Consider the following 17,234-nt stretch of genomic DNA (forward strand, 5'->3'; position numbering starts at 1 on the left):
ACGTGGAACAACTCCTACAGAACACCTACTGAATGCTGGCAGAAGACCCCAGACCTCCCAAAAGGCAAGAAACTCCCCACATACCTGGGTGGGGCAGAGCAGAGAGATTCCCGCACGGAGGATCGGTGCCGGGCGGCACTCGCCAGCCCGAGAGGCTTGTCTGCTCGCCCGCCAGGGCGGGCGGCGCTGGAGGCTGAGGTTCGGGCTTCGGTCGGAGCGCAGGGAGAGGACTGGGGCTGGCGGCGAGAACTCAGCCTGAAGGGGGCTGATGTGCCGCGGCTGCCCGGCGGGGAGTCCGGGGGGGCTCTGGAGCTGCCGAAGAGGCAAGAGACTTTTTCTTCCCTCTTGGTTTCCTGGTGCGCGAGGAGAGGGGATTAAGAGCGCTGCTTAAAGGGGCTCCACAGACGGGCGCGAGTCACGACTGAAAGCACAGAGCCCAGTGACGGGCGTGGGACGCTGGGGCTGCTGCTGCCACCGCCAAGAAGCCTGTGTGCGAGCGCAGGTCACTGTCCACACCGCCCTTCCGGGAGCCTGTGCAGCCCGCCACTGCCGGGGTCCAGGGATCCAGGGGCGGCTTCCCTGGGAGAACGCACGGCGCGCCTCAGGCTGGTGCAACGTCACGCCGACCTCTGCCGCTGCAGGCTCGCCCCGCACTCCGTGCCCCTCCCTCCCGCCCGGCCTGGGTGAGCCAGAGTCCCCGAAGAGGCTGCTCCTTTGGCCCTGTCCTGTCTGAGCGAAGAACAGACGCCCTCCGGCGACCTACATGCAGAGGCGGGGCCAAATCCAAAGCTGAGACCCAGGAGCTGTGAGAACAAAGAAGAGAAAGGGAAACCTCTCCCAGCAGCCTCAGAAGCAGCGGATTAAAGCTCCACAATCAACTTGATGTACCCTGCATCTGTGGAATACATGAATAGACAATAAATCATCCCAAATTGAGGAGACAGGAGTCAGTGCTGTGCCTCTGAGGTGGGAGAGCCAACTTCAGGACACTGGTCCACAAGAGACCTCCCAGCTCCACATAATATCAAACGGCGAAAATCTGCCAGACATCTCCATCTCAACACCAGCACCCAGCTTCACTCAACGACCAGCAAGCTACAGTGCTGGTCACCCTATGCCAAACAACTAGCAAGACAGGAACACAATGCCACCCATTAGCAGAGAGGTGGCCTAAAATCATAAAAAGTCCGCAGACACCCCAAAACACACCACCAGACGTGGACCTGCCCACCAGAAAGACAAGATCCAGCCTCATCCACCAGAACACAGGCACTAGTCCCCTCCACCAGGAAGCCTACAAAACCCACTAAACCAACCTTACCCACTGGGGACAGACACCAAAAACAACGGGAACTACGAACCTGCAGCCTGCAAAAGGGAGACCCAAAACACAGTAACATAAGCAAAATGAGAAGACAGAAAAACACACAGCAGGAGAAGGAGCAAGATAAAAACCCACCAGACCTAACAAATGAAGAGGTAATAGGCAGTCTACCTGAAAAAGAATTCAAAATAATGATGATAAAGATGATCCAAGATTCTATTTCCCAGATCCGAAATCTTGGAAATAGAATAGACAAAATGCAAGGAACAGTTAACAAGGACCTAGAAGAACTAAAGATGAATCAAGCATCGATTAAAAACACAATAAATGAAATGAAAAATACTCTAGATGGGATCAATAGCAGAATAACTGAGGCAGAAGAACGGATAAGTGAGGTGGAAGATAAAATAGTGGAAATAACTGCTGCAGAGCAAAATAAAGAAAAAAGAATGAAAAGAACAGAGGACAGTCTCAGAGACCTCTGGGACAACATTAAACGCACCAACATTCGAATTACAGGGGTTCCAGAAGAAGAAGAGAAAAAGAAAGGGACTGAGAAAATATTTGAAGAGATTATAGTTGAAAATTTCCCTACTATGGGAAAGGAAATAGTTAATCAAGTCCAGGAGGCACAGAGAGTCCCATACAGAATAAATCCAAGGAGAAATACGCCAAGACACATATTAATCAAACTGTCAAAAATTAAACACAAAGAAATCATATTAAAAGCAGCACGGCAAAAACAACAAATAACGCACAAGGGAATCCCCATCAGGATAACAGCTGAGCTCTCAGCAGGAACTCTACAAGCCAGAAGGGAGTGGCAGGACATAATTAAAGTGATGAAAGAGAAAAACCTGCAACCAAGATTACTCTACCCAGCAAGGATCTCATTCAGATTTGATGGAGAAATTAAAACGTTTACAGACAAGCAAAAGCTGAGAGAGTTCAGCACCACCAAACCAGCTTTACAACAAATGCTAAAGGAACTTCTCTAGGCAAGAAACACAACAGAAGGGAAAGACCTACAATAACGAACCCAAAACAATTAAGAAAATGGGAATAGGAACATACATATCAATAATTACCTTAAATGTAAATGGACTAAATGCTCCCACCAAAAGACACAGATTGGCTGAATGGATACAAAAACAAGACCCATATATATGCTGTCTACAAGAGACCCACTTCAGACCTAGAGACACATACAGACTGAAAGTAAGGGGATGGAAAAAGATATTCCATGCAAATGGAAACCAAAAGAAAGCTGGAGTAGCAATTCTCATATCAGACAAAATAGACTTTAAAATAAAGACTACTAGAAGAGACAAAGAAGGACACTACATAATGATCAAGGAATCGATCCAAGAAGAAGATATAGCAATTGTAAATATTTATGCACCCAACATAGGAGCACCTCAATACATAAGGCAAATACTAACATCCATAAAAGGAGAAATCGACAGTAACACAATCATAGTAGGGGACTTTAACACCCCACTTTCACCAATGGACCGATCATCCAAAATGAAAATAAATAAGGAAACAAACACAAGCTTTAAATGATACATTAAACAAGATGTACTTGATTGATATTTATAGGACATTCTATCCAAAAACAACAGAATACACATTTTTCTCAAGTGCTCATGGAACATTCTCCAGGATAGATCATATCTTGGGTCACAAATCAAGCCTTGGTAAATTTAAGAAAATTGAAATTGTATCAAGTATCTTTTCCGACCACAATGCTATGAGACTAGATATCAATTATAGGAAAAGAGCTGTAAAACATACAAACACATGGAGGCTAAACAATACACTACTTAATAACAAAGTGATCACTGAAGAAATCAAAGGGGAAATTAAAAAAATACCTAGAAACAAATGACAATGGAGACACGACGACCCAAAACCTATGGGATGCAGCAAAAGCAGTTCTAAGAGGGAAGTTTATAGCAATACAATCCCACCTTAAGAAACAGGAAACATCTCGAATAAACAACCTAACCTTGCACCTAAAGCAATTAGAGAAAGAAGAACAAAAACATCCCAAAGTTATCAGAAGGAAAGAAATCATAAAAATCAGATCAGAAATAAATGAAAAAGAAATGAAGGAAATGATAGCAAAGATCAATAAAACTAAAAGCTGGTTCTTTGAGAAGATAAACAAAATTGATAAACTATTAGCCAGACTCATCAAGAAAAGAAGGGAGAAGACTCAAATCAATAGAATTAGAAATGAAAAAGGAGAAGTAACAACTGACACTGCAGAAATACAAAAGATCATGAGAGATTACTACAAGCAACTCTATGCCAATAAAATGGACAACCTGGAAGAAATGGACAAATTCTTAGAAAAAAACAACCTTCCAAGACTGAGCCAGGAAGAAATAGAAAATACAAACAGACCAATCACAAGCACTGAAATTGAAACTGTGATAAAAAATCTTCCAACAAACAAAAGCCCAGGACCAGATGGCTTCACAGGTGAATTCTATCAAGCATTTAGAGAAGAGCTAACACCCATCCTTCTCAAACTCTTCCAAAATATAGCAGAGGGGGGAACACTCCCAAACTCATTCTACGAGACCACCATCACCTTGATACCAAAACCAGACAAGGATGTCACAAAGAAAGAAAACTACAGGCCAATATCACTGATGAACATAGATGCAAAAATCCTCAACAAAATACTAGCAAACAGAATCCAACAGCACATTAAAAGGATCATACACCATGATCAAGTGGGGTTTATTCCAGGAATGCAAGGATTCTTCAATATACACAAATCAATCAACGTGATACACCATATTAACAAATTGAAGGAGAAAAATCATATGATCATCTCAATAGATGCAGAGAAAGCTTTTGACAAAATTCAACACCCATTTATGATAAAAACCCTGCAGAATGTAGGCATAGAGGGAACTTTCCTCAACATAATAAAGGCCATATATGACAAACCCACAGCCAGCATCGTCCTCAATGGTGAAAAACTGAAACCATTTCCACTAAGATCAGAAACAAGACAAGGTTGCCCACTCTCACCACTCTTATTCAACCTAGTTTTGGAAGTTTTAGCCACAGCAATCAGAGAAGAAAAGGAAATAAAAGGAATCCAAATTGGAAAAGAAGAAGTAAAGCTGTCACTGTTTGCAGATGACATGATACTATACATAGAGAATCCTAAAGATGCTACCAGAAAACTACTAGAGCTAATCAATGAATTTGGTAAAGTTGCAGGATACAAAATTAATGCACAGAAATCTCTGGCATTCCTATATACTAATGATAAAAAATCTGAAAGTGAAATCAAGGAAACACTCCCATTTACCATTGCAACAAAAAGAATAAAATATCTAGGAATAAACCTACCTAAGGAGACAAAAGACCTGTATGCAGAAAATTATAAGACACTGATGAAAGAAATTAAAGATGATACAAATAGATGGAGAGATGTACCATGTTCTTGGATTGGAAGAATCAACATTGTGAAAATGACTCTACTACCCAAAGCAATCTACAGATTCAATGCAATCCCTATCAAACTACCACTAGCATTTTTCACAGAACTAGAACAAAAAATTTCACAATTTGTATGGAAACACAAAAGACCCCGAATAGCCAAAGCAATCTTGAGAACGGAAAATGGAGCTGGAGGAATCAGGCTCCCTGACTTCAGACTATACTACAAAGCTACAGTAATCAAGACAGTATGGTACTGGCACAAAAACAGAAAGATAGATCAATGGAACAGGATAGAAAGCCCAGAGATAAACCCACGGACATATGGTCACCTTATCTTTGATAAAGGAGGCAGGAATGTACAGTGGAGAAAGGACAGTCTCTTCAATAAGTGGTGCTGGGAAAACTGGATAGGGACATGTAAAAGTATGAGATTAGATCACTCCCTAACACCATACACAAAAATAAGCTCAAAATGGATTAAAGACCTAAATGTAAGGCCAGACACTCTAAAACTCTTAGAGGAAAACATAGGCAGGACACTCTATGACGTAAATCACAGCAAGATCCTTTTTGACCCACCTCCTAGAGAAATGGAAATAAAGACAAAAATAAACACATGGGACCTAATGAAACTTAAAAGCTTTTGCACAGCAAAGGAAACCATAAACAAGACCAAAAGACAACCCTCAGAATGGGAGAAAATATTTGCAAATGAAGCAACTGACAAAGGATTAATGTCCAAAATTTATAAGCAGCTCATGCAGCTCAATAACAAAAAAACAAACAACCCAATCCAAAAATGGGCAGAAGACCTAAATAGACATTTCTCCACAGAAGATATACAGACTGCCAACAAACACATGAAAGGATGCTCAACATCTTTACTCATTAGAGAAATGCAAATCAAAACTACAATGAGATATCATCTCACACCAGTCAGAATGGCCATCATCAAAAAATCTAGAAACAATAAATGCTGGAGAGGGTGTGGAAAAAAGGGAACACTCTTGCACTGCTGGTGGGAATGTGAATTGGTACAGCCACTATGGAGAACGGTATGGAGGTTCCTTTAAAAACTACAAATAGAACTATCATATGACCCAGCAATCCCACTACTGGGCATATACCCTGAGAAAACCATAATTCAAAAAGAGACATGTACCAAAATGTTCATAGCAGCCCTATTTACAATAGCCTGGTGATGGAAACAACCTAAGTGTCCATCATTGGATGAATGGGTAAAGAAGATGTGGCACATATATACAATGGAATATTACTCAGCCATAAAAAGAAACGAAATTGAGTTATTTGTAATGAGGTGGATGGACCTAGAGTCTGTCATACAGAGTGAAGTAAGTCAGAAAGAGAAAGACAAATACTGTATGCTGACACATATATATGGAATTTAAGAAAAAAAAGTCATGAAAAACATAGGGGTAAGACAGGAATAAAGACACAGACCTACTAGAGAATGGACTGGAGGATATGGGGAGGGGGAAGGGTAAGCTGGGACAAAGTGAAAGAGCGGCATGGACATATATACAGTACCAAATGTAAGGTAGATAGCTAGTGGGAAGCAGCCGCATAGCACAGGGAGGTCAGCTCGGTGGTTTGTGACCACCTGCAGGGGTGGGATAGGGAGGGTGGGAGGGAGACGCAAAAGGGAGGGGGATATGGGAACATATGTATATGTATAACTGATTTAATTTGTTATAAAGCAAAAAATTAAAAAAAATAAAAAATAAATTTAAAAAAGGGCCATTAAGAGAAAACAGAGTTTTCTTAAATGATTACTACAAAAACAATGTTAAATTTGGTCAAGTACAATATGAAAAAAATCTAAGTCATTCATAATTTTTAAGTGCAAGGAGACATCATAAACATAGTACAGAAGGGTAAGCTGGGATGAAGTGAGAGAGTATCATTGATATATATACACTACCAAATGTAAAAATGATAGCTAGTGAGAAGCAGCCGCATAGCTCAGGGAGATCAGCTCGGTGCTTTGTGACCACCTAAGGGGGTGGGATAGGGAGGGTGGGAGGGAGACGCAAGAGGGAGGGGATATGGGGACATATGTATACGTATAGCTGATTCACTCTGTTATACAGTATAAACTAACACATTGTAAAGCAATTATACTCCAATAAATATGTTTAAAAAAGTAAATAAAAAATAAACAGTACAAATAAACATGCTGTGTGCAACATGATAAAGCACAATAATTTCTACTAAAGCTTGGAGATTTTACTTTAAAAAAGTAATCACTTATTGGAATGCTACAGGTGAAAAACAACCAATTACAACGAATCTACATTTTTTTTAATTCAGGGAAGAGAAGTCTGAATGAAAGTAGGAAAAGAAAAGACAACAGTTCCCATACATTGACTGCCTACTATGCTATTTATACTATATATAGTGTATTTATGCTATAAATACCATGTATCTTACACACAGGCCTGGCTTCATGGTGTGTGAACTGTGCAGCTGCACAAAGTCCTGCACTTGGAAGTGCCCCACACTTGGTTTAATGCTCTGCTGTCACCAGCTTGTAATTCTTAAAAATCATTCAACAAGGAGGTTCACATTTTCATTTTGCATCAGGCCCCACTAATTACATAGCTGGTCCTGCTTACACATGCTGTTCCATTTAGTCTTCACAATAATCTCATTTCCTTTTTATAAATGAAGAAACCAAGGCACAGAGAAAATAAGTAACTTGTAAGAGGTATAACTGGTCAAGCTACTTGTGAGAGGTATAATTGGTCAAGCTGGAATTTTAATCCAGGTCTGTCTAACCCAGAACCCAAGTTCTGTGTACCAATCTTACCATTAAAATTATCACATGATCCAGATGCTTGCTGTGGCCTCAGTGTCCCCTTCTGTCAAATAATATTAGTTAAACGTGTTTCAGCTACAATTCAGAGTTATAGAACTGCCTTATACAGATGGTATGCTGACTGGAACTCACATGAACACTTCCAATGCTTTGAAAAGCAAAAATACTCAACAAATGGAAAGTTTTATTTTTAGCAAAAGTATACCTCTGTATCTCTTAATGTGACCTAAAGAACTAATGAATTTCTAATCTGATTAAAATAAGTTCCATATAGCAATGAACATACATAATAAATGCTACCACTAATGAAGTTGAATGAACTTAAATTAATGTCATATTTTACCTAACCAGCACACTTTGCCTTTTTTAGCCATAAAGAAGTACTTAGTAAACTTTGATGTTCCACCTGAATGATGAAACCATCTCAACTTTCAAACTACCCATCACAATAAAACAAGGCAAAATATCTAAGAATTCTAATTTAATACACTTTTACATATCTATTTTTCATAGACGTTAAGTATCATCTGTTTTCAACTCTAGGATTAAATGGCATAAAATATATGGAAGTGATTTTTAAACCATAATGTGCGACCCAGATTCAAGGTATTAATTTCCATAGACTAGAAATCTGATGTATAATATTGGATATCCTTTTTAACAAATTATCTACAACAAAATCATGTGCACGTCACTTGAAATTCATTATCAGGGAATTTTACTTAGAAAAGGGATTATAATGCATAAACCATTTTTATTATTGATGAACATAATAGAGAATAATAGAGTTGTACTAAACAGTGAGCTGAAGAAAGCCAGAAAGTAAGATTTGACTCCTTCCCATTCCACATGAAAACTCTTAGCCAGCATATCCATTCTCTTAGCTCTTCCCTTTATTTCCCAGTCCAAGTGACTATTCAGCTTATCATCCCCTTCACAATAAAATAATACTTTTTATCAGATGTTCTCAACCTCAGCTGTACATTAGAATCTGCTCAGCTTTTTTTTAATTGAAGTATAGTTGATTAACAATATTGTATTAGTTTTAGGTATACAGCATAGTGATTCAGTATTTTTTTCAGATTATATTCCATTATAAGTTACTACAAGATAATGGCTATAATTCCCTGTGATATACAATATATCCTTGCTGTTTATCTATTTTATACATAATGGTTTGTATCTGTTAATCCCATATCCCTAATGTGTCCCTCCCCCAACCCTTTCCCTTTAGTAACTGCAAGGTTGTTTTCTATGTCTATGAGTCTGTTTCTGTGTTGCATATATCCATTTGTACTATTTTTTAGATTCCACATATAAGTGATATCATACAGTATTTGTCTTTCTCTGTCTGACTTATTTCATTTAATATAATACCCTCCAAGTTCATCTATGTTGTTGCAAATGGCAAAATTTCATCCTTTTTTATGGCTGAGTAATATTCTATTGTGTATATATACTATGTCTTCTTTATCCATTTGTGTATTTATGGGCACTTGGGTTATTTCCATGTCTTGGATATTGTAAACAGTGCTTCTATGAACATTGGGGTGCATATATCTTTTCAAATTAGTGTTTTCATTTTTTCTGGATATATACCCAGGAGTCGAATTGCTGGATCATATGGTAGTTCTATTTTAGTTTTTTGAGGAACTTCCATGATGCCCGATGGAGGTTGCTCAGGAGCATTTTTTTTTTTTTTTTTTTTTTTTGGTACGCGGGCCTCTCACTGTTGTGGCATCTCCTGTTGCGGAGCACAGGCTCCAGACGCACAGGCTCAGTGGCCACGGCTCACGGGCCCAGCTGCTCCGCAGCACGCGGGATCCTCCCGGACCGGGGCATGAACCCGTGTCCCCTGCATCGGCAGGCGGACTCTCAACCACTGTGCCACCAGGGAAGCCCTGCTCAGGAGCTTTGAAAAACACTCATGCCCTGGCCTGATCCCCAAAGAAACTGATTTCATTAGCCTGGATGTGCGCTGGGTAATGGGAATTTTTGAAACTCCCCAGATGATTCTATTGTGTAGCCAAGGCTGAGAACTGATATCGAGATATTCCATAACTCGGCAATTTGCCAGCTGAATAACATATTGTTATTAACACTATTTAGAAGTATACATAAGTCATACATAACTTGTTGAATAGTTTTTAAAGAAACTAACATAAAGTTGGTTTTTCTGTTTTGCAAATGTATAATCCAAGGCAAAGCATATCTGTATATGTGGAACATATAGACCTCAAAGCAGAATTAGGAAGGAAAAACATCAGCATGATGCTTCAAATGTCTCAAAATCCTTTCATGTATTAACTGATTTAATCTAATCAATAATGTTGTGGTGGATAGAGCAGTTCCTGTTTTACTGACTAAAAATCTAAGATTCAGAAAAGTCGAGCTAGAATTAAAATCCAGTTTCATGAGTCTACCACATAATATGCTACAGCCTGCTGCACTATAGCCAAACACAGAGGTCAAGAGTAAGCCCACACTGGAAGAATAAAAATAGAAAAGTGCACACTCAAGTCCATGTCTGCCCCCAGACAAGAGAACATATCCGCTAATGAACCTAACATATCAGGAGGGCCAGAGTTCCATAGCTGTTTCCTGCCAGTTCCTGTGAGTATACATTTGAACTAAAGTTTGTGACTAAAAGAGAACTTGTAACATTACATTAGAATTACATTAGAATAAGCCTTGTGAGTTATACAAAGCAGCTCACACCCATCATATTCAAGGGGAAATAAAAACAAAGCTCTGGGGCTTCCCTGGTGGTGCAGTGGTTGAGAGTCCGCCTGCCGATGCAGGGGACACGGGTTTGTGCCCCGGTCCGGGAAGATCCCACATGCAGCGGAGCGGCTGGGCCCGTGAGCCGTGGCCGCTGAGCCTGCGCATCTGGAGCCTGTGCTCCGCAGCGGGAGAGGCCACAACAGTGAGAGGCCCGCGTACCAAAAACAAAAAACAAAACAAACAAACAAACAAAAACCAGTTAAGCTCTGAAACCCTCCTTGAAGGAGATGCTATAGTGTACCCTGGAAGAAATCATTTTGATACTTAATAATATGTGGAGTACATGAAGTTTTGGGCTAAGACATGATTTCAGACACCTCTTTAGATGCTCTGATCAGTTGCCTGAAGGGCTCACAAGGGTTCCAGGTGAGGCTTCATCTAACCTCACCTCATCCAGGTGAGGTTGCAGGTGAGGTTCACTCGGAACCAAGTGAAGAAAAATACATTATCCTGAGTGTTTGATATAAGAAGAAAAACTTGGAAATATTTGGGTTTTTAAATTATGAATTTTAAAATTAAAAGGCAATAATTTAATAAAGATGGTTAGAAAATAGATATTAAGATGGTTTTAATGTATATTATTTACTCAAATGATTTCAGGGACATCCCATACCTCATCCTGCTCTACTTAAAGTACTGCTATTTACGCATATTTTCCCCATAGAATTTTATTCTCCAGTAACCAAAGTAATACTGCAACTCTAAATTCATACTTTGACACAAATAATGTCTAACTCAACACCACAAATTCTACAAATTGACTTTATGAATTATGTGCAATTAAATAGTAGGATTCAGTAAACACTACAGTAGGAATCAGAAGGCCTCTTTCGGTGTTCCACTAAATACATGTATGGTCTTCTTGGTTTCCTCAAGTTTAAAATGAAGGAAATGAAGTGAATAACCTTTAAAATGCATTTACAGACTAAAAAACATTTGAGTTTCTACTTTTTAGATACATACAGAGTTGGCTATTTTTTTCTGAAAGATCTAGAAAATGCTACTCAAAGGATTTTATTCATCAATCTATTAGTATGTTTCCTCAAAAGATTTAATTAGCACTTTTCATTGGACTTGCATCTCTGATACACAACAGAAAAATATATGAAAATAGAAGGATCAAAAAAATATTTTTAATATTAACATTTATATATTTTTATAATTATTACCTTTTTTAGTCTATGACACAGGCTCATTAGAAATTTTAGGAATGCAAAGAAGTTTTATGTAGACTTTGTATGGCTGTGCAATACACATAGTGTAAATCACAACAAAAGTTATAATACCTTATCATTGCATAGCACTCTTTATTGTACAAGCACTGTTATATAATAACCTATAAGACCAGGAACTAAAAGTGAAAGTAGCAGCAAATTTAATCTCCAGTTTAATTCCAGTACCATGAAGCATTCTCTCTACTTCTGTCAAGTCCCATAATCAAATCGCCATCATCATTTCATTTGATCTCTCAGCAAGTGGCTTGACTGAACTCTTTCTTTAAATTTTCTTCACTTGGCTATCACTATTCTATCGCTTTCCCTCTTTCCACATTAGCCATTCTTTCCTGATTTCTTTATTGACTCCTTTTCTGTTCCTGACCTTTAAATGATAGAGTGATCCAGTGCTCAAACCTTGACCCCCTTCTCTTTTGTATCCATACTCACACCTATATGATTTCATTCACTTCTGGGATGGATGAGTCCAAGATTTACGTATCTCCAGCTCTGGCCTCTCCCCTGTACTCCAGATGTTTATATTCAATTACCCACTTGTTGATATCTCAACCTGATGTCCAATGAATTTCTTAAACTTAGCATAGTCAAAAGAAACTCTTGTTTCCCGGCCCTGCCCCTACCAAACCTGCTTCTCTTCTAGATTTCCCCATTTCAGTTAATGGCTCTTCTATTCATCTTTTTGCTATGGCCAAATATCTTTGGCTCCCCTTTCTCACAGCCCACGTACAAGACACAGCAATTCCATTAAAATATATTCTGAATTCACCACTTTTCATCACCTGCACTGCTACCACCTTATCAGCCATCACCTCACTCCTATCTACTTCAGTAGCTCCACAATTGTTTTCTCTTTTGCCGGTTGCTTCTCTCCAGTCTGTTTTCCACTGCCAGAATGATCTCTTTAAAACATGAATCAGATCATGTCAGTCTTCTGCTTAAAAATCCCTAGTGGCTTGAAAACTTCTGAACCCTTATAAATCCTCACTATGGCATGAAGTCCTTACAGACCTGGACCCTGCCTCCTCTCCTTCTACTCTCTCCTTAGCCATTTTCTCTCTCGTCATGCTGATCATGTTGTTGTTGCTGATTTTAACAGCTTTATTGATATAGTTTACACACGGTAAAGTTCACCTGTTTAAAGTGAACAATTCAGTGGTTTTTAGTATATTTATACAGTTGTACCACCATCACCATAATCTAATTTTTAAACATTTTCATAATTCCAAAAAGAAACCTTGTACCCATTAGCGGTCATCTTCCATACTCCCTGCCCTCTATTCTGCTCCCAGCCCTAGACAATCATTCATCTACATTGTATCTCTATACATTTGTCTATTCTGGACATTTCATATAAATAAGATCATATGATATATGAAGTTTTTTGTGACTGGCTAATTTTAATTAGCATAATGTGCTTAGTGTAGCATGTATCAGTAATTCATTCCTTTTGACTGTGAAATAATATTCCATTATATGGCTATACCATATATTGCTTATGCATTCATCAGGTGATACACATTTGCGTTCTTTCCACTTTTTGAACATTCATGTACAAATTTGTGTGTGAAGGTACATTTTTATTGTGCTTGGGTAGTTACCTAGGAATGAAGTTGCTGGGTTATATGGTAATTATGTTTATCAATTTTAAGGAGCTTCTAAACCCTTTTCTAAAGTGTCTGCCACATTTTACTCCCACCAGCAATGAATGAGTGTTCTAATTTCTCCACATCCTCACCAATATTTGTTATTGTCTTTCTTTTTTATTATAGCCATCTTGTGAAGTATTGATAGTATCTCATTGTGTTTTTAATCTACATTTCTTTAATAACTAATGATGTTGAGTAACTTTTCATGTGTTTATTAGTCATTCATATATCTTCTTTGGGTAAATGTCTATTAAAATTCTTTGCCCATTTTTTAATTAGGTTATTTGAACTGTAACTGTCATTCATATATTCCAGATACAAAATATTTTCTCCCATTCTGTAGGTTGTCTTTTCACTTTCTTGATGGTCTCTTTAAGGCACCAAAGTTTTTAATTTTGATAAAGTCAGTCATCTCCTTTATAACATTTGGTTTCATATCTAAGAAATCATTGCTTAACTCAAGATGACGGAGATTTACTTGTATTTTCTTCCTAAAGGTTTATAGTTTTAGCTCTTGCACTTCAGTCCCTGATTTATTTTGCATTAATTTTTGTGTATGGTGTTAGGTACAGGTAAAAATCATTATTTTTCATGTAGATATCCAGTTGTCCCTATACCATTTGTTTAAAAGATTATTCTTTCCTCATTGAATTATCTTAGACCTTTTGTTGAAAATCAAATGACCACAAATGTTAGGGTTTATATCTTGATTCTCCATTCTATTTCACTGATCTATATGTCTGTCCATATGCCGTCTTGCTGTTCTTTGACTTTACAAAGATCCATCTGTCTTCAGGGCATTTAAAATTGCTGTTCTCCCTGCCTGGAATAGTTTTCCCATTTTTCTTATTGTCTGTTGCTTGATCCTTTACCTCATTCACATTTCTGCTCAAATGTCACATCCTCAGAGAGGCCTTTCTTAGCTACTCTAACTAAAATAGCTCCTCACTCCTGTTCCGTCAAACTGTACTTACTTTCCTGCTTTATTTTTTTTCACAGCTCATATCACTATCTGAAATTATTTCCTGTTCACATGTTTACTATCTGTCTTCCCCATTAGAATGTAAGTTCCATGAGGGCAAGGATTTTTTGTCTCTCTGATAAGGTGCCTAGCACTTAGTAGAAAATCAATAAATATTTGTGGCATGAAGGCATGAATCATGATTTCTACAATCATTTTCATTTTCAAAGTTACAGCAGTTTTTCCAAGCAGTTAATTATATAATTGGAGCACTTCTTTGAATAACTGGCATATCTTCGAAAAACTCATCACGTTTTAAGAAAGAGTCATCATACACTTTTGACAGTGAATAACTGAGAGTATCTTTTGTCACATATGCATATTACCGATTTATTTATTCAACCAAAAGTTAATTGAGTGCTAACTATGTGCCAGTCACTGTTCTAGATAGTCAATGAAGAGATAACATAATAGACATTCAGAGGTGATTCAGATGTCCTACTTGATTAAAACTCCATGTGGAATGTGGATGTCTCTTCACCAGACCTTCTCTATGTTAATACTCTCAGAGTTCAAACCTGGAAATGGCCTCAGAGGTGAAACATTTTTAGTTACAAGGTCCTTTCTTGATGCTTCAGCAATTAACAGTCCTTAAATCAAAAATTTACCTTGAATTTCTTACAGTACAGAATATTTGAAATTCTGCTCACTTCATTTCCCAAAAGAATTTTCTAACAAGTGTATAATTTGTTTTCTTTTTAAAATAAAAGATAAATCAATTCTTTTATATCTACAAATAAGCAAGTTTCTTCTCAATATTTTTTGGTCAACTATGCCTCTTGATTATGAGTGACTCAACCTAATAAGACTTAAGCCAAAGAAGAATGTTTAAACTCATATCAGCTGGAACTCCATAGATGGGGGAAGCTTCAGATAAGGCTTAATGCTAGACTCAGAGGAAACCATGACTTCTCTCTCTGTCGGCTGGTTCCTGTGCCAAGAAGGTTTCCCCTCGTGACAGAAAGATAGCTCAAGAGCTTCAGACACTTGCAGACTTAAAACAAGCAAGAAAGAGCAAGATTCTCTTTCCTGAAAATCCTAATAGACATCTCATTACTCCTAGTTGATCAAGTGACCTGCTCATCCTATAATAAATCATATTTTTAGGGGATCCAGTGCTTTGTTTTAGGTCTAGATAACATGATTAACTGAAAGCATACAGGCTGAGAATAAAGAAGTGGGTAGTTTTCAAAGAGAATTTGAGGTTATAATTGCCAGACAAAGAATGAATGGATCTTGAGCAGCAAAAACAGCAGGTATCCACTAAAAGCTTCATAATACATACTGCTAGGAAAGAGAATGGTCACTAGAAGAAAGCATAGGAAGCACGTTAATTACAGCATCACCAGGTATCTTTCTGCAATGCAATTCTCTAATCCTGAATTACACCTCATGCACACGTGCCCCCCCCCACACACACACCTATTTCCTTTGTTCTTGCTACTAGGTTTTAGAGCATTGCAAGACCAACTGAGATCACTGCCTTCCAGAGATTATACATTATGACTTCACAGAGCTTCACTGCTACATTACAATCCATTTTGTCATGGGCCTCTCCAAGTTATGACCCAGTATTTTAATTAGAGCAAGATTAACACAAACCAGAAATATCAAGTAGTCAAATGATGGAAGCGGACTCTGAAAGAAGCAAATGCACAATTTACTGCCAAACTGTTGCTGTTATCTTCAGCCAGCAATTTCACTCATTGATATCAATAACTTAATAAAAAATAGAAAAGCTGATTTTCATTGAATAAGCTATTTATTAGCCTCCTAGATCTGACCTTTTTCTAGAACACTGCCTTTCCTCTTTGCTAAACCCCTTTAGTTTCAGACTATTTATTGGCTGTGAGGCATTCCCTCCTCTTACATTTTATGGCCCCTTTGGGCCTTAGCAGACAGGTGGAACTCCTTCTATGTGAGATGAATACTCTGTCTGACACGCTTTATGGAACTAGCAGTCCCAACACAACCTATTAGCCATACCATAGCGTGCCCAAGGGGAGACTAGCTTCAGATCAGAATTTGTGGTTGTTTGTCACATTTATAAAACCACAGTGTCATCTTTATTATTTCTATTATTAAAAAATATATTGAAGCAGTTCTTCAGATACTTGGCACGTATGAAATTTGTTTTCCTAAGATTTTTTAGTGTCTTCCAGATTGACAATAATATAAAATAGATATAGTCACTACCTTGAAAGAGAATGACTAGAAAGTACCCTCAGCAACTTACTTTGTAAATAAAATCTGTTACATATGTTTCCTTTCAGTTTTTATAGTGGCCTGGAGAAAGCCCAAAGTGTACACCTTCCACATATTATGTTATACAATATAAAATTTTCACATTAGAAAGATATAACCCAAATTTTAAATAATTTTATTGGAAATGCACAGATATATGGGAAAAGCAACAGTAAAATGTTTAAATAGTATTAGTTCTTTTCTTGTCATTTTCTAATTAATCACCAATAACAAAAAAAGGACTACAAGGTGAACTGGTGTGATGAATAAAGCTAAAGTATTCCTTTGAGCTAATCAAACTATCATATGTTCAGATCCACAGACTGTGAGCCATATAAATACAAAACTATTAGAAACTGTAGTTTCTACCACCTTATGATAACTAGTTTTAACAAATCTAGATCAATTAAAGGAAAAGTTGTAATTAAACCAATCTTTAAGATAAAAATATAGGAGAGTATTTATGGTAATTGTAGTTACTCATATTTAGAAACTGTTCATTAATGACTCTATCATAAAAATCACTTTAGTGGATAGTTTTGGGTCCTTGTGTTGCAAGTGAACTATGTAATAAACATTGTTTACTATGAAAGAATATGACTGAATAGGATAGGCCTATTAAATGGCCAAACCTAACTGATCCAGCTCCCATCGACTCACAATATATGCT

General features: G+C 37.9%; 1 protein-coding gene and 1 long non-coding RNA gene across 5 annotated transcripts in view; one reads left to right on the forward strand and one right to left on the reverse strand.

Moving 5' to 3' along the window:
• Nucleotides 1-17,234, forward strand: part of LRRC7 (leucine rich repeat containing 7) — a 497,427-nt gene that overhangs the window by 443,857 nt on the left and 36,336 nt on the right. The gene's annotated exons all lie outside the window — the stretch shown is intronic.
• The window catches only part of LOC132483978 (uncharacterized), a 163,143-nt gene that overhangs the window by 92,178 nt on the left and 53,731 nt on the right, over nt 1-17,234 (reverse strand). The gene's annotated exons all lie outside the window — the stretch shown is intronic.

This window comes from Mesoplodon densirostris, chromosome 2 (genome assembly GCF_025265405.1).
Source record: "Mesoplodon densirostris isolate mMesDen1 chromosome 2, mMesDen1 primary haplotype, whole genome shotgun sequence".
Taxonomy (NCBI): domain Eukaryota; kingdom Metazoa; phylum Chordata; class Mammalia; order Artiodactyla; family Ziphiidae; genus Mesoplodon; species Mesoplodon densirostris.